The 27,785-nt window shown below is 38.9% G+C and overlaps 1 long non-coding RNA gene across 43 annotated transcripts; it reads right to left on the bottom strand.

Moving 5' to 3' along the window:
- Window positions 1-1,119: 1,119 nt before the first annotated feature.
- LOC127841704 (uncharacterized) lies at window positions 1,120-26,977 on the bottom strand. Of its 43 annotated transcripts, none has more exons than XR_008031228.1 (21): window positions 26,312-26,977; window positions 17,212-17,312; window positions 16,541-16,704; window positions 15,296-15,380; window positions 14,715-14,815; window positions 14,044-14,207; window positions 12,800-12,884; window positions 12,218-12,318; window positions 11,548-11,710; window positions 10,303-10,387; window positions 9,721-9,821; window positions 9,050-9,213; window positions 7,805-7,889; window positions 7,223-7,323; window positions 6,552-6,715; window positions 5,308-5,392; window positions 4,726-4,826; window positions 4,055-4,218; window positions 2,809-2,893; window positions 2,228-2,328; window positions 1,120-1,720 (listed from the first exon to the last, which is right to left on the bottom strand). It is a non-coding gene; the product is annotated as an uncharacterized LOC127841704 (long non-coding RNA). The 43 variants fall into 43 exon arrangements; XR_008031225.1 differs by lacking the exon at window positions 17,212-17,312 and adding an exon at window positions 19,715-19,815; XR_008031236.1 differs by lacking the exons at window positions 16,541-16,704; window positions 17,212-17,312 and adding exons at window positions 19,044-19,207; window positions 19,715-19,815.
- Between the last annotated feature and the right edge of the window lie 808 nt (window positions 26,978-27,785).

Raw genomic sequence — 27,785 nt, forward strand, 5'->3', positions numbered from 1 at the left:
AATATACGCTCTTTAGTCGTACCGAGCACATATCAGTGAAAGGGGGAAAAATTACATATCTTTAGGGTATGGGTAACCTATGGTCTTTAAAAATCGATTAGGAATTTATAAAAGGTATTTCTTGTGTTAGATTTAAGAAAGAATGTCTCAAAATATTGTAAAAAAAAACATTGAAAATTGAAACTAGCAACAGCTCCCTTGCAAGGATATTTTGGATCTCCAAAAAGGAGGTTTTTGCGAAGGTCAATATTTCAGGTAATATTACACTAATTCCGATTCCCATAGGGTCCCATTATAAAACTGACAACTTTCACAGCATTTTTCTTGCCTTTCCGACGTATCAATTTTTCCGAACCTGGTATCATTTTAAAGATGGATCTGTCATCTTCCAATAATTGCAATCAAAAACATACCGTCTCGCAACTTCTAAGAAAGTAAATCGCTGTCGAATGAACCCACCGTAGAAAAACGTGTTTCGGAATCCTAATTTCGACAAAAGCCCCACACAATAGAAAACACACCCTCAAAAGTTCATCTTTTAAGTTAGCTTCCAATCCAAGGCATCAAAGTACTCCAGACACATACAGGATATTACAAATAACCACAAAAGACATGTCTCACATTGTTAAATGGCTTATATTCAAGAAGAGAAAAGGAACTCTTTAGAAATAGGCACTACTTTCGAATGGACCACGGAGGGATACACAATGATTTAGTGTAATGTAACCTTTAAGGGAACTCAACTTTGTCCTATCTTTTTCAAACTTTCTCCACATGAGATTTCAACTATTTCCACAATGAATATGCAATTTCAGTGCATTCGGATGGGGGTAAAGGCCTTAAAATGGCCATTTAAAGCGGTGACTAAATTGGCCGCAGTCAAGTCGGAATGCATGATTTTTAGTCTAAGTGACGACAGCTGATTTTGCGTCTCCAATTATTGTTACGCGTAACTTTCATGGCAAAAACTGGTATCATTGCATGCGAAATTCACCAATATATCAGCAAAAGGCCCAAATAAATGTATTGATTGTGAATCAGTGTACTTTTCTTGATGAAATAGGAGACTTTTTTTAAATTTTAAGCACTTTTTTCAATAAAAAACTCACTGACAGCATATAAAATCATGTTTTTTAAGAAAATTATTATTAAAAGCTTCACTTACAATCTAAACATACACATTGCAATTACAAAAATTAATGCTATTATGATGAGAGGCATAATTTTCAGCTTTCAAGCCGATACAAGCCAGCTACCCAAAATTAACACTTAAAAAGGCGCAAATCGCTCCTTCAACAGCTTACGACACAAAGTGACACTTAATGCGCATCCAGATAGTCTCTCTCATATAAATAAGTCCTGTTAGCGACATTTTATTAAGTATTCTCTTTAAAATCCAGAGTTGAAAGCGTAAGTTTTGCAAAAATGTCCACAGTCACCATGCAAAAGAGCATGTTTGCTAAGGAATTCCTACGCGAGTGGCCACACTAATGTCCTGGCAGGAAAGTCATTTGGGTGTGATTCCTCTGTAGTTCAGTGAACATTCATTCCACTACCTGGGGATGACTATCAGGATCAATTTTCCCAGCTTGGTGTAGTGTTGACCTTTCAGGATGTTGATGGATCGTCCACAAGCGCTGCACCACTGCGGCCTCTGTTCAGGACACAGAGTCGGATTGAGGTGTACACAAACCCGCAGTCAGGCAAGGATCATCCAGACCTTTAATAAAATAAAATGTTTAGGCCCCTGAAACTGGCAATTATGTTCAACACTGAGATAAGGAAACACATAGAGGAGACATCATGCCATGGCTTTCTCATTATTGACACGGCAAACTCGAGCAGCCGGGGACTTGGCTCTAAACAAAAACAGGTATGCTCCATCAATGTGAGCAAGATGGCATGTCAGAGTTAAAAAGGGCAAACAAACATACAAAAGAGATATGTAGGAAATTAGAAATTAAATGCCAGAAGTAATTTTAAGTATTGTTTTTCTGTCTGCAAGGGTTGCTGTGGAAAATAGTGCTTAACGCATAGTTTGGCCTGTAGGGGTTCTGCTAGAAAGAACAAATCGAAGTCATATCTGCCCGCGAACTGTAAGCTTGAGATAACCATATTTGATGAAGTACTGCTTTGAGAATGCATTCTTATTGTACTTGAACCAGATCGCATTGACAGCACAAGGCTTCAGACCCCCCAAAAGTGTGAGGCTTTCAATAGTGCTTACCTGATACCAGACCGCATTGCCCGAGACAGTGACTTTCTCCCGGAACTGCACAGGCTGCATCCGCAGCACAACCCTTAAGCTCAATCATGGTCTGGCTGACTCTGAAATAGTGAAATCTGATTTTACAGATGCTCATTTGTCTAAAGGTTATGAGTTTATTGCCTATCTTATTAAAAGCAAACACAATGACATGCTTAAAAAGACATGTGCATTTCTGAAAAGACATACAGCTGCCCGATACTTGACTAGGAAAAGGCGCTATGGTCTTCACTCTGAAATTCATTACTCTAAGGGCTTAACAGAACAAAAGCCAGATCTTACAGCTAATTGGCCCCACCTACAGCTAAATATGCTTTATAGGTTGAAAATAAAGTTATTTGTCTGAAGAACTAGTGCTATTAACTCATCAGCTATGTGCTCCACTGGCCGCAATTCTGTAAACATAGTGTATATATGGAAATACCTAGTCTACCACCTGCACCGCACCACTACGTCCACTGTAAAAATACACAGCTAAGTTAGTACTTTAACGAACAAACTGAAATTCATGTGTTAATTAAACAATCAGTATGATGACTCACATTGAAATCATGTCCAGTGCACCAGTCAGAGCAAGACAGCTAGCGGATTGTTGACCATCTACGGCTCAAGGACAAACGGTCAGGCCTACAAACAAAGAGAAAAATGGCATAAATGGGTTGCATGCATGTAATTTTGCATATTTTTCATCTTGCTCTCCACCTGAAACTTCAATCTATGGACATAATAATATTTACATTTAAGATTTGTTGGAAATGTTACCCTTACTTGTCCATACCAGGTCCCCCACCCATCCGGAACAGTCCAAAACCACATAAAACATCCATTTGGACCAAAATATTGACACCTCTCATCTATTTTAGCACCCAAATCATCAAAACATTCATTAAAATTCATTTTCTACTTGTCTCGCTTGCAGACGAATCCATGTGACCTTGACATTGCAGTAAATGTGCTTTTTTAAGGGAACTCAACTTTGTCCTATCTTTTTCAAACTTTCTCCACATGAGATTTCAACTATTTCCACAATGAATATGCAATTTCAGTGCATTCGGATGGGGGTAAAGGCCTTAAAATGGCCATTTAAAGCGGTGACTAAATTGGCCGCAGTCAAGTCGGAATGCATGATTTTTAGTCTAAGTGACGACAGCTGATTTTGCGTCTCCAATTATTGTTACGCGTAACTTTCATGGCAAAAACTGGTATCATTGCATGCGAAATTCACCAATATATCAGCAAAAGGCCCAAATAAATGTATTGATTGTGAATCAGTGTACTTTTCTTGATGAAATAGGAGACTTTTTTTAAATTTTAAGCACTTTTTTCAATAAAAAACTCACTGACAGCATATAAAATCATGTTTTTTAAGAAAATTATTATTAAAAGCTTCACTTACAATCTAAACATACACATTGCAATTACAAAAATTAATGCTATTATGATGAGAGGCATAATTTTCAGCTTTCAAGCCTGATACAAGCCAGCTACCCAAAATTAACACTTAAAAAGGCGCAAATCGCTCCTTCAACAGCTTACGACACAAAGTGACACTTAATGCGCATCCAGATAGTCTCTCTCATATAAATAAGTCCTGTTAGCGACATTTTATTAAGTATTCTCTTTAAAATCCAGAGTTGAAAGCGTAAGTTTTGCAAAAATGTCCACAGTCACCATGCAAAAGAGCATGTTTGCTAAGGAATTCCTACGCGAGTGGCCACACTAATGTCGTGGCAGGAAAGTCATTTGGGTGTGATTCCTCTGTAGTTCAGTGAACATTCATTCCACTACCTGGGGATGACTATCAGGATCAATTTTCCCAGCTTGGTGTAGTGTTGACCTTTCAGGATGTTGATGGATCGTCCACAAGCGCTGCACCACTGCGGCCTCTGTTCAGGACACAGAGTCGGATTGAGGTGTACACAAACCCGCAGTCAGGCAAGGATCATCCAGACCTTTAATAAAATAAAATGTTTAGGCCCCTGAAACTGGCAATTATGTTCAACACTGAGATAAGGAAACACATAGAGGAGACATCATGCCATGGCTTTCTCATTATTGACACGGCAAACTCGAGCAGCCGGGGACTTGGCTCTAAACAAAAACAGGTATGCTCCATCAATGTGAGCAAGATGGCATGTCAGAGTTAAAAAGGGCAAACAAACATACAAAAGAGATATGTAGGAAATTAGAAATTAAATGCCAGAAGTAATTTTAAGTATTGTTTTTCTGTCTGCAAGGGTTGCTGTGGAAAATAGTGCTTAACGCATAGTTTGGCCTGTAGGGGTTCTGCTAGCAAGAACAAATCGAAGTCATATCTGCCCGCGAACTGTAAGCTTGAGATAACCATATTTGATGAAGTACTGCTTTGAGAATGCATTCTTATTGTACTTGAACCAGATCGCATTGACAGCACAAGGCTTCAGACCCCCCAAAAGTGTGAGGCTTTCAATAGTGCTTACCTGATACCAGACCGCATTGCCCGAGACAGTGACTTTCTCCCGGAACTGCACAGGCTGCATCCGCAGCACAACCCTTAAGCTCAATCATGGTCTGGCTGACTCTGAAATAGTGAAATCTGATTTTACAGATGCTCATTTGTCTAAAGGTTATGAGTTTATTGCCTATCTTATTAAAAGCAAACACAATGACATGCTTAAAAAGACATGTGCATTTCTGAAAAGACATACAGCTGCCCGATACTTGACTAGGAAAAGGCGCTATGGTCTTCACTCTGAAATTCATTACTCTAAGGGCTTAACAGAACAAAAGCCAGATCTTACAGCTAATTGGCCCCACCTACAGCTAAATATGCTTTATAGGTTGAAAATAAAGTTATTTGTCTGAAGAACTAGTGCTATTAACTCATCAGCTATGTTGCTCCACTGGCCGCAATTCTGTAAACATAGTGTATATATGGAAATACCTAGTCTACCACCTGCACCGCACCACTACGTCCACTGTAAAAATACACAGCTAAGTTAGTACTTTAACGAACAAACTGAAATTCATGTGTTAATTAAACAATCAGTATGATGACTCACATTGAAATCATGTCCAGTGCACCAGTCAGAGCAAGACAGCTAGCGGATTGTTGACCATCTACGGCTCAAGGACAAACGGTCAGGCCTACAAACAAAGAGAAAAATGGCATAAATGGGTTGCATGCATGTAATTTTGCATATTTTTCATCTTGCTCTCCACCTGAAACTTCAATCTATGGACATAATAATATTTACATTTAAGATTTGTTGGAAATGTTACCCTTACTTGTCCATACCAGGTCCCCCACCCATCCGGAACAGTCCAAAACCACATAAAACATCCATTTGGACCAAAATATTGACACCTCTCATCTATTTTAGCACCCAAATCATCAAAACATTCATTAAATTCATTTTCTACTTGTCTCGCTTGCAGACGAATCCATGTGACCTTGACATTGCAGTAAATGTGCTTTTTAAAGGGAACTCAACTTTGTCCTATCTTTTTCAAACTTTCTCCACATGAGATTTCAACTATTTCCACAATGAATATGCAATTTCAGTGCATTCGGATGGGGGTAAAGGCCTTAAAATGGCCATTTAAAGCGGTGACTAAATTGGCCGCAGTCAAGTCGGAATGCATGATTTTTAGTCTAAGTGACGACAGCTGATTTTGCGTCTCCAATTATTGTTACGCGTAACTTTCATGGCAAAAACTGGTATCATTGCATGCGAAATTCACCAATATATCAGCAAAAGGCCCAAATAAATGTATTGATTGTGAATCAGTGTACTTTTCTTGATGAAATAGGAGACTTTTTTTAAATTTTAAGCACTTTTTTCAATAAAAAACTCACTGACAGCATATAAAATCATGTTTTTTAAGAAAATTATTATTAAAAGCTTCACTTACAATCTAAACATACACATTGCAATTACAAAAATTAATGCTATTATGATGAGAGGCATAATTTTCAGCTTTCAAGCCGATACAAGCCGGCTACCCAAAATTAACACTTAAAAAGGCGCAAATCGCTCCTTCAACAGCTTACGACACAAAGTGACACTTAATGCGCATCCAGATAGTCTCTCTCATATAAATAAGTCCTGTTAGCGACATTTTATTAAGTATTCTCTTTAAAATCCAGTGTTGAAAGCGTAAGTTTTGCAAAAATGTCCACAGTCACCATGCAAAAGAGCATGTTTGCTAAGGAATTCCTACGCGAGTGGCCACACTAATGTCGTGGCAGGGAAGTCATTTGGGTGTGATTCCTCTGTAGTTCAGTGAACATTCATTCCACTACCTGGGGATGACTATCAGGATCAATATTCCCAGCTTGGTGTAGTGTTGACCTTTCAGGATGTTGATGGATCGTCCACAAGCGCTGCACCACTGCGGCCTCTGTTCAGGACACAGAGTCGGATTGAGGTGTACACAAACCCGCAGTCAGGCAAGGATCATCCAGACCTTTAATAAAATAAAATGTTTAGGCCCCTGAAACTGGCAATTATGTTCAACACTGAGATAAGGAAACACATAGAGGAGACATCATGCCATTGCTTTCTCATTATTGACACGGCAAACTCGAGCAGCCGGGGACTTGGCTCTAAACAAAAACAGGTATGCTCCATCAATGTGAGCAAGATGGCATGTCAGAGTTAAAAAGGGCAAACAAACATACAAAAGAGATATGTAGGAAATTAGAAATTAAATGCCAGAAGTAATTTTAAGTATTGTTTTTCTGACTGCAAGGGTTGCTGTGGAAAATAGTGCTTAACGCATAGTTTGGCCTGTAGGGGTTCTGCTAGCAAGAACAAATCGAAGTCATATCTGCCCGCGAACTGTAAGCTTGAGATAACCATATTTGATGAAGTACTGCTTTGAGAATGCATTCTTATTGTACTTGAACCAGATCGCATTGACAGCACAAGGCTTCAGACCCCCCAAAAGTGTGAGGCTTTCAATAGTGCTTACCTGATACCAGACCGCATTGCCCGAGACAGTGACTTTCTCCCGGAACTGCACAGGCTGCATCCGCAGCACAACCCTTAAGCTCAATCATGGTCTGGCTGACTCTGAAATAGTGAAATCTGATTTTACAGATGCTCATTTGTCTAAAGGTTATGAGTTTATTGCCTATCTTATTAAAAGCAAACACAATGACATGCTTAAAAAGACATGTGCATTTCTGAAAAGACATACAGCTGCCCGATACTTGACTAGGAAAAGGCGCTATGGTCTTCACTCTGAAATTCATTACTCTAAGGGCTTAACAGAACAAAAGCCAGATCTTACAGCTAATTGGCCCCACCTACAGCTAAATATGCTTTATAGGTTGAAAATAAAGTTATTTGTCTGAAGAACTAGTGCTATTAACTCATCAGCTATGTTGCTCCACTGGCCGCAATTCTGTAAACATAGTGTATATATGGAAATACCTAGTCTACCACCTGCACCGCACCACTACGTCCACTGTAAAAATACACAGCTAAGTTAGTACTTTAACGAACAAACTGAAATTCATGTGTTAATTAAACAATCAGTATGATGACTCACATTGAAATCATGTCCAGTGCACCAGTCAGAGCAAGACAGCTAGCGGATTGTTGACCATCTACGGCTCAAGGACAAACGGTCAGGCCTACAAACAAAGAGAAAAATGGCATAAATGGGTTGCATGCATGTAATTTTGCATATTTTTCATCTTGCTCTCCACCTGAAACTTCAATCTATGGACATAATAATATTTACATTTAAGATTTGTTGGAAATGTTACCCTTACTTGTCCATACCAGGTCCCCCACCCATCCGGAACAGTCCAAAACCACATAAAACATCCATTTGGACCAAAATATTGACACCTCTCATCTATTTTAGCACCCAAATCATCAAAACATTCATTAAAATTCATTTTCTACTTGTCTCGCTTGCAGACGAATCCATGTGACCTTGACATTGCAGTAAATGTGCTTTTTAAAGGGAACTCAACTTTGTCCTATCTTTTTCAAACTTTCTCCACATGAGATTTCAACTATTTCCACAATGAATATGCAATTTCAGTGCATTCGGATGGGGGTAAAGGCCTTAAAATGGCCATTTAAAGCGGTGACTAAATTGGCCGCAGTCAAGTCGGAATGCATGATTTTTAGTCTAAGTGACGACAGCTGATTTTGCGTCTCCAATTATTGTTACGCGTAACTTTCATGGCAAAAACTGGTATCATTGCATGCGAAATTCACCAATATATCAGCAAAAGGCCCAAATAAATGTATTGATTGTGAATCAGTGTACTTTTCTTGATGAAATAGGAGACTTTTTTTAAATTTTAAGCACTTTTTTCAATAAAAAACTCACTGACAGCATATAAAATCATGTTTTTTAAGAAAATTATTATTAAAAGCTTCACTTACAATCTAAACATACACATTGCAATTACAAAAATTAATGCTATTATGATGAGAGGCATAATTTTCAGCTTTCAAGCCGATACAAGCCAGCTACCCAAAATTAACACTTAAAAAGGCGCAAATCGCTCCTTCAACAGCTTACGACACAAAGTGACACTTAATGCGCATCCAGATAGTCTCTCTCATATAAATAAGTCCTGTTAGCGACATTTTATTAAGTATTCTCTTTAAAATCCAGAGTTGAAAGCGTAAGTTTTGCAAAAATGTCCACAGTCACCATGCAAAAGAGCATGTTTGCTAAGGAATTCCTACGCGAGTGGCCACACTAATGTCGTGGCAGGAAAGTCATTTGGGTGTGATTCCTCTGTAGTTCAGTGAACATTCATTCCACTACCTGGGGATGACTATCAGGATCAATTTTCCCAGCTTGGTGTAGTGTTGACCTTTCAGGATGTTGATGGATCGTCCACAAGCGCTGCACCACTGCGGCCTCTGTTCAGGACACAGAGTCGGATTGAGGTGTACACAAACCCGCAGTCAGGCAAGGATCATCCAGACCTTTAATAAAATAAAATGTTTAGGCCCCTGAAACTGGCAATTATGTTCAACACTGAGATAAGGAAACACATAGAGGAGACATCATGCCATGGCTTTCTCATTATTGACACGGCAAACTCGAGCAGCCGGGGACTTGGCTCTAAACAAAAACAGGTATGCTCCATCAATGTGAGCAAGATGGCATGTCAGAGTTAAAAAGGGCAAACAAACATACAAAAGAGATATGTAGGAAATTAGAAATTAAATGCCAGAAGTAATTTTAAGTATTGTTTTTCTGTCTGCAAGGGTTGCTGTGGAAAATAGTGCTTAACGCATAGTTTGGCCTGTAGGGGTTCTGCTAGCAAGAACAAATCGAAGTCATATCTGCCCGCGAACTGTAAGCTTGAGATAACCATATTTGATGAAGTACTGCTTTGAGAATGCATTCTTATTGTACTTGAACCAGATCGCATTGACAGCACAAGGCTTCAGACCCCCCAAAAGTGTGAGGCTTTCAATAGTGCTTACCTGATACCAGACCGCATTGCCCGAGACAGTGACTTTCTCCCGGAACTGCACAGGCTGCATCCGCAGCACAACCCTTAAGCTCAATCATGGTCTGGCTGACTCTGAAATAGTGAAATCTGATTTTACAGATGCTCATTTGTCTAAAGGTTATGAGTTTATTGCCTATCTTATTAAAAGCAAACACAATGACATGCTTAAAAAGACATGTGCATTTCTGAAAAGACATACAGCTGCCCGATACTTGACTAGGAAAAGGCGCTATGGTCTTCACTCTGAAATTCATTACTCTAAGGGCTTAACAGAACAAAAGCCAGATCTTACAGCTAATTGGCCCCACCTACAGCTAAATATGCTTTATAGGTTGAAAATAAAGTTATTTGTCTGAAGAACTAGTGCTATTAACTCATCAGCTATGTTGCTCCACTGGCCGCAATTCTGTAAACATAGTGTATATATGGAAATACCTAGTCTACCACCTGCACCGCACCACTACGTCCACTGTAAAAATACACAGCTAAGTTAGTACTTTAACGAACAAACTGAAATTCATGTGTTAATTAAACAATCAGTATGATGACTCACATTGAAATCATGTCCAGTGCACCAGTCAGAGCAAGACAGCTAGCGGATTGTTGACCATCTACGGCTCAAGGACAAACGGTCAGGCCTACAAACAAAGAGAAAAATGGCATAAATGGGTTGCATGCATGTAATTTTGCATATTTTTCATCTTGCTCTCCACCTGAAACTTCAATCTATGGACATAATAATATTTACATTTAAGATTTGTTGGAAATGTTACCCTTACTTGTCCATACCAGGTCCCCCACCCATCCGGAACAGTCCAAAACCACATAAAACATCCATTTGGACCAAAATATTGACACCTCTCATCTATTTTAGCACCCAAATCATCAAAACATTCATTAAAATTCATTTTCTACTTGTCTCGCTTGCAGACGAATCCATGTGACCTTGACATTGCAGTAAATGTGCTTTTTAAAGGGAACTCAACTTTGTCCTATCTTTTTCAAACTTTCTCCACATGAGATTTCAACTATTTCCACAATGAATATGCAATTTCAGTGCATTCGGATGGGGGTAAAGGCCTTAAAATGGCCATTTAAAGCGGTGACTAAATTGGCCGCAGTCAAGTCGGAATGCATGATTTTTAGTCTAAGTGACGACAGCTGATTTTGCGTCTCCAATTATTGTTACGCGTAACTTTCATGGCAAAAACTGGTATCATTGCATGCGAAATTCACCAATATATCAGCAAAAGGCCCAAATAAATGTATTGATTGTGAATCAGTGTACTTTTCTTGATGAAATAGGAGACTTTTTTTAAATTTTAAGCACTTTTTTCAATAAAAAACTCACTGACAGCATATAAAATCATGTTTTTTAAGAAAATTATTATTAAAAGCTTCACTTACAATCTAAACATACACATTGCAATTACAAAAATTAATGCTATTATGATGAGAGGCATAATTTTCAGCTTTCAAGCCGATACAAGCCAGCTACCCAAAATTAACACTTAAAAAGGCGCAAATCGCTCCTTCAACAGCTTACGACACAAAGTGACACTTAATGCGCATCCAGATAGTCTCTCTCATATAAATAAGTCCTGTTAGCGACATTTTATTAAGTATTCTCTTTAAAATCCAGTGTTGAAAGCGTAAGTTTTGCAAAAATGTCCACAGTCACCATGCAAAAGAGCATGTTTGCTAAGGAATTCCTACGCGAGTGGCCACACTAATGTCGTGGCAGGAAAGTCATTTGGGTGTGATTCCTCTGTAGTTCAGTGAACATTCATTCCACTACCTGGGGATGACTATCAGGATCAATTTCCCAGCTTGGTGTAGTGTTGACCTTTCAGGATGTTGATGGATCGTCCACAAGCGCTGCACCACTGCGGCCTCTGTTCAGGACACAGAGTCGGATTGAGGTGTACACAAACCCGCAGTCAGGCAAGGATCATCCAGACCTTTAATAAAATAAAATGTTTAGGCCCCTGAAACTGGCAATTATGTTCAACACTGAGATAAGGAAACACATAGAGGAGACATCATGCCATGGCTTTCTCATTATTGACACGGCAAACTCGAGCAGCCGGGGACTTGGCTCTAAACAAAAACAGGTATGCTCCATCAATGTGAGCAAGATGGCATGTCAGAGTTAAAAAGGGCAAACAAACATACAAAAGAGATATGTAGGAAATTAGAAATTAAATGCCAGAAGTAATTTTAAGTATTGTTTTTCTGTCTGCAAGGGTTGCTGTGGAAAATAGTGCTTAACGCATAGTTTGGCCTGTAGGGGTTCTGCTAGCAAGAACAAATCGAAGTCATATCTGCCCGCGAACTGTAAGCTTGAGATAACCATATTTGATGAAGTACTGCTTTGAGAATGCATTCTTATTGTACTTGAACCAGATCGCATTGACAGCACAAGGCTTCAGACCCCCCAAAAGTGTGAGGCTTTCAATAGTGCTTACCTGATACCAGACCGCATTGCCCGAGACAGTGACTTTCTCCCGGAACTGCACAGGCTGCATCCGCAGCACAACCCTTAAGCTCAATCATGGTCTGGCTGACTCTGAAATAGTGAAATCTGATTTTACAGATGCTCATTTGTCTAAAGGTTATGAGTTTATTGCCTATCTTATTAAAAGCAAACACAATGACATGCTTAAAAAGACATGTGCATTTCTGAAAAGACATACAGCTGCCCGATACTTGACTAGGAAAAGGCGCTATGGTCTTCACTCTGAAATTCATTACTCTAAGGGCTTAACAGAACAAAAGCCAGATCTTACAGCTAATTGGCCCCACCTACAGCTAAATATGCTTTATAGGTTGAAAATAAAGTTATTTGTCTGAAGAACTAGTGCTATTAACTCATCAGCTATGTTGCTCCACTGGCCGCAATTCTGTAAACATAGTGTATATATGGAAATACCTAGTCTACCACCTGCACCGCACCACTACGTCCACTGTAAAAATACACAGCTAAGTTAGTACTTTAACGAACAAACTGAAATTCATGTGTTAATTAAACAATCAGTATGATGACTCACATTGAAATCATGTCCAGTGCACCAGTCAGAGCAAGACAGCTAGCGGATTGTTGACCATCTACGGCTCAAGGACAAACGGTCAGGCCTACAAACAAAGAGAAAAATGGCATAAATGGGTTGCATGCATGTAATTTTGCATATTTTTCATCTTGCTCTCCACCTGAAACTTCAATCTATGGACATAATAATATTTACATTTAAGATTTGTTGGAAATGTTACCCTTACTTGTCCATACCAGGTCCCCCACCCATCCGGAACAGTCCAAAACCACATAAAACATCCATTTGGACCAAAATATTGACACCTCTCATCTATTTTAGCACCCAAATCATCAAAACATTCATTAAAATTCATTTTCTACTTGTCTCGCTTGCAGACGAATCCATGTGACCTTGACATTGCAGTAAATGTGCTTTTTAAAGGGAACTCAACTTTGTCCTATCTTTTTCAAACTTTCTCCACATGAGATTTCAACTATTTCCACAATGAATATGCAATTTCAGTGCATTCGGATGGGGGTAAAGGCCTTAAAATGGCCATTTAAAGCGGTGACTAAATTGGCCGCAGTCAAGTCGGAATGCATGATTTTTAGTCTAAGTGACGACAGCTGATTTTGCGTCTCCAATTATTGTTACGCGTAACTTTCATGGCAAAAACTGGTATCATTGCATGCGAAATTCACCAATATATCAGCAAAAGGCCCAAATAAATGTATTGATTGTGAATCAGTGTACTTTTCTTGATGAAATAGGAGACTTTTTTAAATTTTAAGCACTTTTTTCAATAAAAAACTCACTGACAGCATATAAAATCATGTTTTTTAAGAAAATTATTATTAAAAGCTTCACTTACAATCTAAACATACACATTGCAATTACAAAAATTAATGCTATTATGATGAGAGGCATAATTTTCAGCTTTCAAGCCGATACAAGCCGGCTACCCAAAATTAACACTTAAAAAGGCGCAAATCGCTCCTTCAACAGCTTACGACACAAAGTGACACTTAATGCGCATCCAGATAGTCTCTCTCATATAAATAAGTCCTGTTAGCGACATTTTATTAAGTATTCTCTTTAAAATCCAGTGTTGAAAGCGTAAGTTTTGCAAAAATGTCCACAGTCACCATGCAAAAGAGCATGTTTGCTAAGGAATTCCTACGCGAGTGGCCACACTAATGTCGTGGCAGGAAAGTCATTTGGGTGTGATTCCTCTGTAGTTCAGTGAACATTCATTCCACTACCTGGGGATGACTATCAGGATCAATTTTCCCAGCTTGGTGTAGTGTTGACCTTTCAGGATGTTGATGGATCGTCCACAAGCGCTGCACCACTGCGGCCTCTGTTCAGGACACAGAGTCGGATTGAGGTGTACACAAACCCGCAGTCAGGCAAGGATCATCCAGACCTTTAATAAAATAAAATGTTTAGGCCCCTGAAACTGGCAATTATGTTCAACACTGAGATAAGGAAACACATAGAGGAGACATCATGCCATGGCTTTCTCATTATTGACACGGCAAACTCGAGCAGCCGGGGACTTGGCTCTAAACAAAAACAGGTATGCTCCATCAATGTGAGCAAGATGGCATGTCAGAGTTAAAAAGGGCAAACAAACATACAAAAGAGATATGTAGGAAATTAGAAATTAAATGCCAGAAGTAATTTTAAGTATTGTTTTTCTGTCTGCAAGGGTTGCTGTGGAAAATAGTGCTTAACGCATAGTTTGGCCTGTAGGGGTTCTGCTAGCAAGAACAAATCGAAGTCATATCTGCCCGCGAACTGTAAGCTTGAGATAACCATATCTGATGAAGTACTGCTTTGAGAATGCATTCTTATTGTACTTGAACCAGATCGCATTGACAGCACAAGGCTTCAGACCCCCCAAAAGTGTGAGGCTTTCAATAGTGCTTACCTGATACCAGACCGCATTGCCCGAGACAGTGACTTTCTCCCGGAACTGCACAGGCTGCATCCGCAGCACAACCCTTAAGCTCAATCATGGTCTGGCTGACTCTGAAATAGTGAAATCTGATTTACAGATGCTCATTTGTCTAAAGGTTATGAGTTTATTGCCTATCTTATTAAAAGCAAACACAATGACATGCTTAAAAAGACATGTGCATTTCTGAAAAGACATACAGCTGCCCGATACTTGACTAGGAAAAGGCGCTATGGTCTTCACTCTGAAATTCATTACTCTAAGGGCTTAACAGAACAAAAGCCAGATCTTACAGCTAATTGGCCCCAACTACAGCTAAATATGCTTTATAGGTTGAAAATAACGTGATTTGTCTGAAGAACTAGTGCTATTAACTCATCAGCTATGTTGCTCCACTGGCCGCAATTCTGTAAACATAGTGTATATATGGAAATACCTAGTCTACCACCTGCACCGTACCACTACGTCCACTGTAAAAATACACAGCTAAGTTAGTACTTTAACGAACAAACTGAAATTCATGTGTTAATTAAACAATCAGTATGATGACTCACATTGAAATCATGTCCAGTGCACCAGTCAGAGCAAGACAGCTAGCGGATTGTTGACCATCTACAGCTCAAGGACAAACGGTCAGGCCTACAAACAAAGAGAAAAATGGCATAAATGGGTTGCATGCATGTAATTTTGCATATTTTTCATCTTGCTCTCCACCTGAAACTTCAATCTATGGACATAATAATATTTACATTTAAGATTTGTTGGAAATGTTACCCTTACTTGTCCATACCAGGTCCCCCACCCATCCGGAACAGTCCAAAACCACATAAAACATCCATTTGGACCAAAATATTGACACCTCTCATCTATTTTAGCACCCAAATCATCAAAACATTCATTAAAATTCATTTTCTACTTGTCTCGCTTGCAGACGAATCCATGTGACCTTGACATTGCAGTAAATGTGCTTTTATAAGGGAACTCAACTTTGTCCTATCTTTTTCAAACTTTCTCCACATGAGATTTCAACTATTTCCACAATGAATATGCAATTTCAGTGCATTCGGATGGGGGTAAAGGCCTTAAAATGGCCATTTAAAGCGGTGACTAAATTGGCCGCAGTCAAGTCGGAATGCATGATTTTTAGTCTAAGTGACGACAGCTGATTTTGCGTCTCCAATTATTGTTACGCGTAACTTTCATGGCAAAAACTGGTATCATTGCATGCGAAATTCACCAATATATCAGCAAAAGGCCCAAATAAATGTATTGATTGTGAATCAGTGTACTTTTCTTGATGAAATAGGAGACTTTTTTAAAATTTTAAGCACTTTTTTCAATAAAAAACTCACTGACAGCATATAAAATCATGTTTTTTAAGAAAATCATTATTAAAAGCTTCACTTACAATCTAAACATACACATTGCAATTACAAAAATTAATGCTATTATGATGAGAGGCATAATTTTCAGCTTTCAAGCCGATACAAGCCGGCTACCCAAAATTAACACTTAAAAAGGCGCAAATCGCTCCTTCAACAGCTTACAACACAAAGTGACACTTAATGCGCATCCAAATAGTCTCTCTCATATAAATAAGTCCTGTTAGCGACATTTTATTAAGTATCCTCTTTAAAATCCAGTGTTGAAAGCGTAAGTTTTGCAAAAATGTCCACAGTCACCATGCAAAAGAGCATGTTTGCTAAGGAATTCCTACGCGAGTGGCCACACTAATGTCGTGGCAGGAAAGTCATTTGGGTGTGATTCCTCTGTAGTTCAGTGAACATTCATTCCACTACCTGGGGATGACTATCAGGATCAATTTTCCCAGCTTGGTGTAGTGTTGACCTTTCAGGATGTTGATGGATCGTCCACAAGCGCTGCACCACTGCGGCCTCTGTTCAGGACACAGAGTCGGATTGAGGTGTACACAAACCCGCAGTCAGGCAAGGATCATCCAGACCTTTAATAAAATAAAATGTTTAGGCCCCTGAAACTGGCAATTATGTTCAACACTGAGATAAGGAAACACATAGAGGAGACATCATGCCATGGCTTTCTCATTATTGACACGGCAAACTCGAGCAGCCGGGGACTTGGCTCTAAACAAAAACAGGTATGCTCCATCAATGTGAGCAAGATGGCATGTCAGAGTTAAAAAGGGCAAACAAACATACAAAAGAGATATGTAGGAAATTAGAAATTAAATGCCAGAAGTAATTTTAAGTATTGTTTTTCTGTCTGCAAGGGTTGCTGTGGAAAATAGTGCTTAACGCATAGTTTGGCCTGTAGGGGTTCTGCTAGCAAGAACAAATCGAAGTCATATCTGCCCGCGAACTGTAAGCTTAAGATAACCATATCTGATGAAGTACTGCTTTGAGAATGCATTCTTATTGTACTTGAACCAGATCGCATTGACAGCACAAGGCTTCAGACCCCCCAAAAGTGTGAGGCTTTCAATAGTGCTTACCTGATACCAGACCGCATTGCCCGAGACAGTGACTTTCTCCCGGAACTGCACAGGCTGCATCCGCAGCACAACCCTTAAGCTCAATCATGGTCTGGCTGACTCTGAAATAGTGAAATCTGAATTTACAGATGCTCATTTGTCTAAAGGTTATGAGTTTATTGCCTATCTTATTAAAAGCAAACACAATGACATGCTTAAAAAGACATGTGCATTTCTGAAAAGACATACAGCTGCCCGATACTTGACTAGGAAAAGGCGCTATGGTCTTCACTCTGAAATTCATTACTCTAAGGGCTTAACAGAACAAAAGCCAGATCTTACAGCTAATTGGCCCCAACTACAGCTAAATATGCTTTATAGGTTGAAAATAACGTGATTTGTCTGAAGAACTAGTGCTATTAACTCATCAGCTATGTTGCTCCACTGGCCGCAATTCTGTAAACATAGTGTATATATGGAAATACCTAGTCTACCACCTGCACCGTACCACTACGTCCACTGTAAAAATACACAGCTAAGTTAGTACTTTAACGAACAAACTGAAATTCATGTGTTAATTAAACAATCAGTATGATGACTCACATTGAAATCATGTCCAGTGCACCAGTCAGAGCAAGACAGCTAGCGGATTGTTGACCATCTACAGCTCAATGACAAACGGTCATGCCTACAAACAAAGAGAAAAATGGCATAAATGGGTTGCATGCATGTAATTTTGCATATTTTTCATCTTGCTCTCCACCTGAAACTTCAATCTATGGACATAATAATATTTCCATTTAAGATTTGTTGGAAATGTTACCCTTACTTGTCCATACCAGGTCCCCCACCCATCCGGAACAGTCCAAAACCACCTAAAACATCCATTTGGACCAAAATATTGACAACTCTCATCTATTTTAGCACCCAAATCATCAAAACATTCATTAAAATTCATTTTCTACTTGTCTCGCTTGCAGACGAATCCATGTGACCTTGACATTGCAGTAAATGTGCTTTTTAAATTTAAGGGAACTCAACTTTGTCCTATCTTTTTCAAACTTTCTCCACATGAGATTTCAACTATTTCCACAATGAATATGCAATTTCAGTGCATTCGGATGGGGGTAAAGGCCTTAAAATGGCCATTTAAAGCGGTGACTAAATTGGCCGCAGTCAAGTCGGAATGCATGATTTTTAGTCTAAGTGACGACAGCTGATTTTGCGTCTCCAATTATTGTTACGCGTAACTTTCATGGCAAAAACTGGTATCATTGCATGCGAAATTCACCAATATATCAGCAAAAGGCCCAAATAAATGTATTGATTGTGAATCAGTGTACTTTTCTTGATGAAATAGGAGACTTTTTTAAAATTTTAAGCACTTTTTTCAATAAAAAACTCACTGACAGCATATAAAATCATGTTTTTTAAGAAAATCATTATTAAAAGCTTCACTTACAATCTAAACATACACATTGCAATTACAAAAATTAATGCTATTATGATGAGAGGCATAATTTTCAGCTTTCAAGCCGATACAAGCCGGCTACCCAAAATTAACACTTAAAAAGGCGCAAATCGCTCCTTCAACAGCTTACAACACAAAGTGACACTTAATGCGCATCCAAATAGTCTCTCTCATATAAATAAGTCCTGTTAGCGACATTTTATTAAGTATCCTCTTTAAAATCCAGTGTTGAAAGCGTAAGTTTTGCAAAAATGTCCACAGTCACCATGCAAAAGAGCATGTTTGCTAAGGAATTCCTACGCGAGTGGCCACACTAATGTCGTGGCAGGAAAGTCATTTGGGTGTGATTCCTCTGTAGTTCAGTGAACATTCATTCCACTACCTGGGGATGACTATCAGGATCAATTTTCCCAGCTTGGTGTAGTGTTGACCTTTCAGGATGTTGATGGATCGTCCACAAGCGCTGCACCACTGCGGCCTCTGTTCAGGACACAGAGTCGGATTGAGGTGTACACAAACCCGCAGTCAGGCAAGGATCATCCAGACCTTTAATAAAATAAAATGTTTAGGCCCCTGAAACTGGCAATTATGTTCAACACTGAGATAAGGAAACACATAGAGGAGACATCATGCCATGGCTTTCTCATTATTGACACGGCAAACTCGAGCAGCCGGGGACTTGGCTCTAAACAAAAACAGGTATGCTCCATCAATGTGAGCAAGATGGCATGTCAGAGTTAAAAAGGGCAAACAAACATACAAAAGAGATATGTAGGAAATTAGAAATTAAATGCCAGAAGTAATTTTAAGTATTGTTTTTCTGTCTGCAAGGGTTGCTGTGGAAAATAGTGCTTAACGCATAGTTTGGCCTGTAGGGGTTCTGCTAGCAAGAACAAATCGAAGTCATATCTGCCCGCGAACTGTAAGCTTAAGATAACCATATCTGATGAAGTACTGCTTTGAGAATGCATTCTTATTGTACTTGAACCAGATCGCATTGACAGCACAAGGCTTCAGACCCCCCAAAAGTGTGAGGCTTTCAATAGTGCTTACCTGATACCAGACCGCATTGCCCGAGACAGTGACTTTCTCCCGGAACTGCACAGGCTGCATCCGCAGCACAACCCTTAAGCTCAATCATGGTCTGGCTGACTCTGAAATAGTGAAATCTGAATTTACAGATGCTCATTTGTCTAAAGGTTATGAGTTTATTGCCTATCTTATTAAAAGCAAACACAATGACATGCTTAAAAAGACATGTGCATTTCTGAAAAGACATACAGCTGCCCGATACTTGACTAGGAAAAGGCGCTATGGTCTTCACTCTGAAATTCATTACTCTAAGGGCTTAACAGAACAAAAGCCAGATCTTACAGCTAATTGGCCCCAACTACAGCTAAATATGCTTTATAGGTTGAAAATAACGTGATTTGTCTGAAGAACTAGTGCTATTAACTCATCAGCTATGTTGCTCCACTGGCCGCAATTCTGTAAACATAGTGTATATATGGAAATACCTAGTCTACCACCTGCACCGTACCACTACGTCCACTGTAAAAATACACAGCTAAGTTAGTACTTTAACGAACAAACTGAAATTCATGTGTTAATTAAACAATCAGTATGATGACTCACATTGAAATCATGTCCAGTGCACCAGTCAGAGCAAGACAGCTAGCGGATTGTTGACCATCTACAGCTCAATGACAAACGGTCATGCCTACAAACAAAGAGAAAAATGGCATAAATGGGTTGCATGCATGTAATTTTGCATATTTTTCATCTTGCTCTCCACCTGAAACTTCAATCTATGGACATAATAATATTTCCATTTAAGATTTGTTGGAAATGTTACCCTTACTTGTCCATACCAGGTCCCCCACCCATCCGGAACAGTCCAAAACCACCTAAAACATCCATTTGGACCAAAATATTGACAACTCTCATCTATTTTAGCACCCAAATCATCAAAACATTCATTAAAATTCATTTTCTACTTGTCTCGCTTGCAGACGAATCCATGTGACCTTGACATTGCAGTAAATGTGCTTTTTAAATTTAAGGGAACTCAACTTTGTCCTATCTTTTTCAAACTTTCTCCACATGAGATTTCAACTATTTCCACAATGAATATGCAATTTCAGTGCATTCGGATGGGGGTAAAGGCCTTAAAATGGCCATTTAAAGCGGTGACTAAATTGGCCGCAGTCAAGTCGGAATGCATGATTTTTAGTCTAAGTGACGACAGCTGATTTTGCGTCTCCAATTATTGTTACGCGTAACTTTCATGGCAAAAACTGGTATCATTGCATGCGAAATTCACCAATATATCAGCAAAAGGCCCAAATAAATGTATTGATTGTGAATCAGTGTACTTTTCTTGATGAAATAGGAGACTTTTTTAAAATTTTAAGCACTTTTTTCAATAAAAAACTCACTGACAGCATATAAAATCATGTTTTTTAAGAAAATCATTATTAAAAGCTTCACTTACAATCTAAACATACACATTGCAATTACAAAAATTAATGCTATTATGATGAGAGGCATAATTTTCAGCTTTCAAGCCGATACAAGCCGGCTACCCAAAATTAACACTTAAAAAGGCGCAAATCGCTCCTTCAACAGCTTACAACACAAAGTGACACTTAATGCGCATCCAAATAGTCTCTCTCATATAAATAAGTCCTGTTAGCGACATTTTATTAAGTATCCTCTTTAAAATCCAGTGTTGAAAGCGTAAGTTTTGCAAAAATGTCCACAGTCACCATGCAAAAGAGCATGTTTGCTAAGGAATTCCTACGCGAGTGGCCACACTAATGTCGTGGCAGGAAAGTCATTTGGGTGTGATTCCTCTGTAGTTCAGTGAACATTCATTCCACTACCTGGGGATGACTATCAGGATCAATTTTCCCAGCTTGGTGTAGTGTTGACCTTTCAGGATGTTGATGGATCGTCCACAAGCGCTGCACCACTGCGGCCTCTGTTCAGGACACAGAGTCGGATTGAGGTGTACACAAACCCGCAGTCAGGCAAGGATCATCCAGACCTTTAATAAAATAAAATGTTTAGGCCCCTGAAACTGGCAATTATGTTCAACACTGAGATAAGGAAACACATAGAGGAGACATCATGCCATGGCTTTCTCATTATTGACACGGCAAACTCGAGCAGCCGGGGACTTGGCTCTAAACAAAAACAGGTATGCTCCATCAATGTGAGCAAGATGGCATGTCAGAGTTAAAAAGGGCAAACAAACATACAAAAGAGATATGTAGGAAATTAGAAATTAAATGCCAGAAGTAATTTTAAGTATTGTTTTTCTGTCTGCAAGGGTTGCTGTGGAAAATAGTGCTTAACGCATAGTTTGGCCTGTAGGGGTTCTGCTAGCAAGAACAAATCGAAGTCATATCTGCCCGCGAACTGTAAGCTTAAGATAACCATATCTGATGAAGTACTGCTTTGAGAATGCATTCTTATTGTACTTGAACCAGATCGCATTGACAGCACAAGGCTTCAGACCCCCCAAAAGTGTGAGGCTTTCAATAGTGCTTACCTGATACCAGACCGCATTGCCCGAGACAGTGACTTTCTCCCGGAACTGCACAGGCTGCATCCGCAGCACAACCCTTAAGCTCAATCATGGTCTGGCTGACTCTGAAATAGTGAAATCTGAATTTACAGATGCTCATTTGTCTAAAGGTTATGAGTTTATTGCCTATCTTATTAAAAGCAAACACAATGACATGCTTAAAAAGACATGTGCATTTCTGAAAAGACATACAGCTGCCCGATACTTGACTAGGAAAAGGCGCTATGGTCTTCACTCTGAAATTCATTACTCTAAGGGCTTAACAGAACAAAAGCCAGATCTTACAGCTAATTGGCCCCAACTACAGCTAAATATGCTTTATAGGTTGAAAATAACGTGATTTGTCTGAAGAACTAGTGCTATTAACTCATCAGCTATGTTGCTCCACTGGCCGCAATTCTGTAAACATAGTGTATATATGGAAATACCTAGTCTACCACCTGCACCGTACCACTACGTCCACTGTAAAAATACACAGCTAAGTTAGTACTTTAACGAACAAACTGAAATTCATGTGTTAATTAAACAATCAGTATGATGACTCACATTGAAATCATGTCCAGTGCACCAGTCAGAGCAAGACAGCTAGCGGATTGTTGACCATCTACAGCTCAATGACAAACGGTCATGCCTACAAACAAAGAGAAAAATGGCATAAATGGGTTGCATGCATGTAATTTTGCATATTTTTCATCTTGCTCTCCACCTGAAACTTCAATCTATGGACATAATAATATTTCCATTTAAGATTTGTTGGAAATGTTACCCTTACTTGTCCATACCAGGTCCCCCACCCATCCGGAACAGTCCAAAACCACCTAAAACATCCATTTGGACCAAAATATTGACAACTCTCATCTATTTTAGCACCCAAATCATCAAAACATTCATTAAAATTCATTTTCTACTTGTCTCGCTTGCAGACGAATCCATGTGACCTTGACATTGCAGTAAATGTGCTTTTTAAATTTAAGGGAACTCAACTTTGTCCTATCTTTTTCAAACTTTCTCCACATGAGATTTCAACTATTTCCACAATGAATATGCAATTTCAGTGCATTCGGATGGGGGTAAAGGCCTTAAAATGGCCATTTAAAGCGGTGACTAAATTGGCCGCAGTCAAGTCGGAATGCATGATTTTTAGTCTAAGTGACGACAGCTGATTTTGCGTCTCCAATTATTGTTACGCGTAACTTTCATGGCAAAAACTGGTATCATTGCATGCGAAATTCACCAATATATCAGCAAAAGGCCCAAATAAATGTATTGATTGTGAATCAGTGTACTTTTCTTGATGAAATAGGAGACTTTTTTAAAATTTTAAGCACTTTTTTCAATAAAAAACTCACTGACAGCATATAAAATCATGTTTTTTAAGAAAATCATTATTAAAAGCTTCACTTACAATCTAAACATACACATTGCAATTACAAAAATTAATGCTATTATGATGAGAGGCATAATTTTCAGCTTTCAAGCCGATACAAGCCGGCTACCCAAAATTAACACTTAAAAAGGCGCAAATCGCTCCTTCAACAGCTTACAACACAAAGTGACACTTAATGCGCATCCAAATAGTCTCTCTCATATAAATAAGTCCTGTTAGCGACATTTTATTAAGTATCCTCTTTAAAATCCAGTGTTGAAAGCGTAAGTTTTGCAAAAATGTCCACAGTCACCATGCAAAAGAGCATGTTTGCTAAGGAATTCCTACGCGAGTGGCCACACTAATGTCGTGGCAGGAAAGTCATTTGGGTGTGATTCCTCTGTAGTTCAGTGAACATTCATTCCACTACCTGGGGATGACTATCAGGATCAATTTTCCCAGCTTGGTGTAGTGTTGACCTTTCAGGATGTTGATGGATCGTCCACAAGCGCTGCACCACTGCGGCCTCTGTTCAGGACACAGAGTCGGATTGAGGTGTACACAAACCCGCAGTCAGGCAAGGATCATCCAGACCTTTAATAAAATAAAATGTTTAGGCCCCTGAAACTGGCAATTATGTTCAACACTGAGATAAGGAAACACATAGAGGAGACATCATGCCATGGCTTTCTCATTATTGACACGGCAAACTCGAGCAGCCGGGGACTTGGCTCTAAACAAAAACAGGTATGCTCCATCAATGTGAGCAAGATGGCATGTCAGAGTTAAAAAGGGCAAACAAACATACAAAAGAGATATGTAGGAAATTAGAAATTAAATGCCAGAAGTAATTTTAAGTATTGTTTTTCTGTCTGCAAGGGTTGCTGTGGAAAATAGTGCTTAACGCATAGTTTGGCCTGTAGGGGTTCTGCTAGCAAGAACAAATCGAAGTCATATCTGCCCGCGAACTGTAAGCTTAAGATAACCATATCTGATGAAGTACTGCTTTGAGAATGCATTCTTATTGTACTTGAACCAGATCGCATTGACAGCACAAGGCTTCAGACCCCCCAAAAGTGTGAGGCTTTCAATAGTGCTTACCTGATACCAGACCGCATTGCCCGAGACAGTGACTTTCTCCCGGAACTGCACAGGCTGCATCCGCAGCACAACCCTTAAGCTCAATCATGGTCTGGCTGACTCTGAAATAGTGAAATCTGAATTTACAGATGCTCATTTGTCTAAAGGTTATGAGTTTATTGCCTATCTTATTAAAAGCAAACACAATGACATGCTTAAAAAGACATGTGCATTTCTGAAAAGACATATACTCAAACCCGGTTGAGTCGCGGGTCGTTTTGACTCGCGGTATTTCATTAGCGCCCTCTGGATTGTGTTTGTAAACAAACCTGCGTGACCTACTTTTGAAATCTGACAGAAAACATCTTTTGCTGCCAGTATGAATAGATTTTTGGTAAGTAACTACCCAAAAACGATTTAAAACATCATTTTAAACAAAAATTATGTAAAAATCCATGTTAAAATGAAATTTCCCTTTCAACTTTTTCACTTTTTAAGTTCGTCTGCTTGCGGTTGCTTAGGTCAGACACTACCAATATTATTCTCTTTGTGAAGGGGTTACACACCACCGATTTTTAAAAATTATTTCGATAGGTCAGGCTCTATAAACACTTCAATATTTAGCTAATAGATTCATCTCTTGAAAGTGACACAGATGACGTATGCTGTGTGTGTAAGAAAAGTAGTCCACCTGCATTGAGGAAGGATGTTTCGGTTGTTTTTGTGAAATGGGATGAATGTAGTGTGTGTGCACATTGGGTACATCTGAGCTTCTGCACTGATGTACGTTTCTTGAGGCGAGATAGCTTCTTCAGGTGTCCCCATTGCGCAGAAGAATGAATGAACATGAACAGTTATTTGAATATTGAGAATTACAATTAGACACTGCTTGAACATAACTGTGATATTTATTTTATTTGATGTATTAAATTCCATATGTTCTAATTGTTATATACGTTATTGATTGTTACTTTGAATAGTATGTCAGATCTTTATGTTAAATTTAATATTAGTGTCGTTTAACCTATTTACCGCGAGTCAACCGGGAGGGAAAATAAACAACAATGGCGGACAGTGGTGTTGTTTTTGTTGATACCGCAGTTAAAATTGAAGGATTTTCGTCATAAAAAGGCTATTTTCCAATGAAGTTAAGTCAGATATGTTTTTCTTTTAAATTATTTATCTGATATTTGAAGATGGTTTCTAGACGCAATTGAATATTCCTTAAGTACCGCGACTCACCCGGGTTGCAGGCTACAGCTGCCCGATACTTGACTAGGAAAAGGCGCTATGGTCTTCACTCTGAAATTCATTACTCTAAGGGCTTAACAGAACAAAAGCCAGATCTTACAGCTAATTGGCCCCAACTACAGCTAAATATGCTTTATAGGTTGAAAATAACGTGATTTGTCTGAAGAACTAGTGCTATTAACTCATCAGCTATGTTGCTCCACTGGCCGCAATTCTGTAAACATAGTGTATATATGGAAATACCTAGTCTACCACCTGCACCGTACCACTACGTCCACTGTAAAAATACACAGCTAAGTTAGTACTTTAACGAACAAACTGAAATTCATGTGTTAATTAAACAATCAGTATGATGACTCACATTGAAATCATGTCCAGTGCACCAGTCAGAGCAAGACAGCTAGCGGATTGTTGACCATCTACAGCTCAATGACAAACGGTCATGCCTACAAACAAAGAGAAAAATGGCATAAATGGGTTGCATGCATGTAATTTTGCATATTTTTCATCTTGCTCTCCACCTGAAACTTCAATCTATGGACATAATAATATTTCCATTTAAGATTTGTTGGAAATGTTACCCTTACTTGTCCATACCAGGTCCCCCACCCATCCGGAACAGTCCAAAACCACCTAAAACATCCATTTGGACCAAAATATTGACAACTCTCATCTATTTTAGCACCCAAATCATCAAAACATTCATTAAAATTCATTTTCTACTTGTCTCGCTTGCAGACGAATCCATGTGACCTTGACATTGCAGTAAATGTGCTTTTTAAAGGTTATATTACACTAATTCCGATTCCCATAGGGTCCCATTATAAAACTGACAACTTTCACAGCATTTTTCTTGCCTTTCCGACGTATCAATTTTTCCGAACCTGGTATCATTTTAAAGATGGATCTGTCATCTTCCAATAATTGCAATCAAAAACATACCGTCTCGCAACTTCTAAGAAAGTAAATCGCTGTCGAATGAACCCACCGTAGAAAAACGTGTTTCGGAATCCTAATTTCGACAAAAGCCCCACACAATAGAAAACACACCCTCAAAAGTTCATCTTTTAAGTTAGCTTCCAATCCAAGGCATCAAAGTACTCCAGACACATACAGGATATTACAAATAACCACAAAAGACATGTCTCACATTGTTAAATGGCTTATATTCAAGAAGAGAAAAGGAACTCTTTAGAAATAGGCACTACTTTCGAATGGACCACGGAGGGATACACAATGATTTAGTGTAATGTAACCTAAAAGCGTGACATCATAACGAGGGAAAATTGCGTCGAACTTACAAAAAAGGTCCTTTCTATATCAAACACGACATAAACTGAGGTAGGCCCTTTTTAACATAAGCTTATATTGTTTGTTGTCCGTGTATTTATTTATAACTCATTACATTTTACTACAGTATGATAATGTGGTGATTCGCCCCATGGTTATTTCGATCCCGATTGCAAGCAGAGCCTTTTCTACAAAACTTCAGTTTACAGGTTGGATAGTTCATTGACCCCCTGCTGAGATTTATTAAATCAACTTATGGTTTCTGTAATAAAGTTTTAGTTCAATTAATCGTTCTCCAGAAACTTCATTAGACCTGTTAGTGTTTGCTCATGTCTCATGAGCACTTTTTAGCCATAATGGAATGTTGCCAGCTCTTGCCACGCGGAGGCCACCTCTTGTAACATATACATATGCAAAGAAGGTACTAAAGTTACATAATTCAAGATCATGATTATAATAACAAATGTGAACAATGATAAAAAACAACAGAAAACCAGGTATGAATACCATTGACATTTATACTGCAATACGGTTGACTCGCGGTA

Source organism: Dreissena polymorpha, chromosome 8, assembly GCF_020536995.1.
Source record: "Dreissena polymorpha isolate Duluth1 chromosome 8, UMN_Dpol_1.0, whole genome shotgun sequence".
In the NCBI taxonomy this organism is placed as follows: Eukaryota; Metazoa; Mollusca; class Bivalvia; order Myida; family Dreissenidae; genus Dreissena; species Dreissena polymorpha.